This window comes from Phlebotomus papatasi, chromosome 1 (genome assembly GCF_024763615.1).
Source record: "Phlebotomus papatasi isolate M1 chromosome 1, Ppap_2.1, whole genome shotgun sequence".
NCBI classification, from domain to species: domain Eukaryota; kingdom Metazoa; phylum Arthropoda; class Insecta; order Diptera; family Psychodidae; genus Phlebotomus; species Phlebotomus papatasi.
In genome coordinates this window covers 97,250,540-97,252,439 of record NC_077222.1, presented here as the reverse complement: position 1 = coordinate 97,252,439, position 1,900 = coordinate 97,250,540, and the positions used below count along the sequence as shown (strand labels likewise).

The following is a 1,900-nucleotide window of genomic DNA, read 5'->3' as shown; positions in this document are numbered from 1 at the left end:
TTCACGGAACGAGTCAACTATTGGTGTAGTTTTGGTCCACCCTCGCTCCAGCTTTGTCTCTAATTCTAGTCTTAAGAAAGGATTTGTTTTAATAGTGTTTCATTTGGTATTCTCGTATCCCTCAGGTCCTGAATTCTGACACCAAGATACTCTGTGCTATTAGATGTTTGGACTGGCGTGATAAGTGTATGATTAAAGATTTTCCGATGATTGCCAGTGGGAATGGAGTCACCTGAAGATTAAAACACTTTTATAATGTGGTCTCTATAGCTCAGTTGGTAGAGCACTCGTCTAGTTAACGAGAGGCCTCCAGTTCGATTCTGGGTGGAGGCAGGAATTTTTCCTATCTCCACTGAGAAAAAACTGGATGATTTGAGTGTCATTTGCTCTGATTGACGATTTCTCTGTACACAAATACAATTAACATTGAACTAAAGTTCGTAAAATTCTCACACTTTTATAATCTGCCCCAGAGCTTTCAGTCCGGATATAGACCTTCTTCAATTGTCGACTAAACTATGTTTCTTGATGTCTTGACAGATTTTAAGACAAACGGTCCTCAAGAAATCAAGAAACGTATTTTAGTCGACCATTGAAGAAGGTGCACATCTGGACCGAAAGCTCTGGGGAAGATTAAAAAAGTGTTTTAATCTTTAAGATGACTCCATTTTCACTTGCGATCACCGGAAAATCGTCAATCATACACTTATCACGTCAGTCCAGACATCCAATAGCACAAAGTGTCTTGGTGTCATAATTAAATTCAATTAAATTAATATAGGAAAATATGAAGTTTTTTTTAGCAACATTGTGTGCGAAGCTTGAAAGCCTTACGCTACATCAATTTAAGAAAGTCTCCTTGGTTAAGAGAAAAGTAATCAGTGATTAGATGATGGTATTGTTAGTTTCGTAAAAGAAATTTATGATTACTTTTTATTTTTTTTACACTGACCAATCTGCTCTTACTAAATAATACGGATTATCAAAAACGATAGGATTTTTATTCGAAATCTTTGTTTCGAAATAAGAGTCCCCTGAGTTTAGTCCGGTGCACTTTTGTTTATCTTTCAGGGCGCAAAATTTCCTTCTTTAAAAATTTTGTATGTTAAATGTTCGAATATTTCGTAGATTGAGGGTAGTTAAGAATTGTACTTAACACTAAACCTACCGACCGTTTTTAGTCCGTTTTTCCTAGCGCGCTCGCTTATATGACAGACCGCGACAGGTAAGATACTCAACAAATTTTTCTTGAAAAAGAGAAAAAAATTAAAATTTAAACACTGAAAAATATATTACATGGATAATTTAAGAAATTCGTAAATTATAATAGTGACATTTTAAATATATGTTAATTTTAAATGCCAATAGAATAACTGACGAAGAATAAGTATTACGTGATAGGGAGATGATCTCCTTCCGGGTGAGTCAGGGATGCTGATCCTTTTAGAGACCAAACAACAACGTTTTTTCGCCAAAGCTTTCGACGCTACAGTGCGCCTTCTTCAGTGGTCAAAACCGTGATTTTTTGTCTCTAAATTTCGTCCTCCTGTACTCATCTATTCCTACTGAGAGACAACAGGGAAATTTTAGGATTTTCTTTGGGAGCACTTTGGACTTGCACATTCAACACAAACCAACTGTTTTTGAAAAACTTTGGTCTCTAAAAGGATCAGCATCCCTGACTCACCCGGAAGGAGATCATCTCCCTATTATGTAATAGTTAATTTTAAAAAGTTTTAAAACAGGTCTCGATAGGTTTAGTGTTAATAAGGAAAGGAATTGTAAGATTTTCTCACTTTACTTTACTGCAAAATCTTGCGAAATAAAATAGAAAATGTGCTAGACTTTCTATTTTAGTCAGGACAGACATGGAGAGATTAAGGTACAGAAAATTATTCTT

General features: G+C 35.4%; 1 non-coding gene across 1 annotated transcript; it reads left to right on the top strand.

The window, feature by feature from the left end:
- The first annotated feature begins 260 nt into the window (after positions 1-260).
- On the top strand, positions 261-333 carry Trnat-agu (transfer RNA threonine (anticodon AGU)). The gene has a single exon. It is a non-coding gene; the product is annotated as a tRNA-Thr (tRNA).
- The last annotated feature ends 1,567 nt before the right edge of the window (positions 334-1,900 follow it).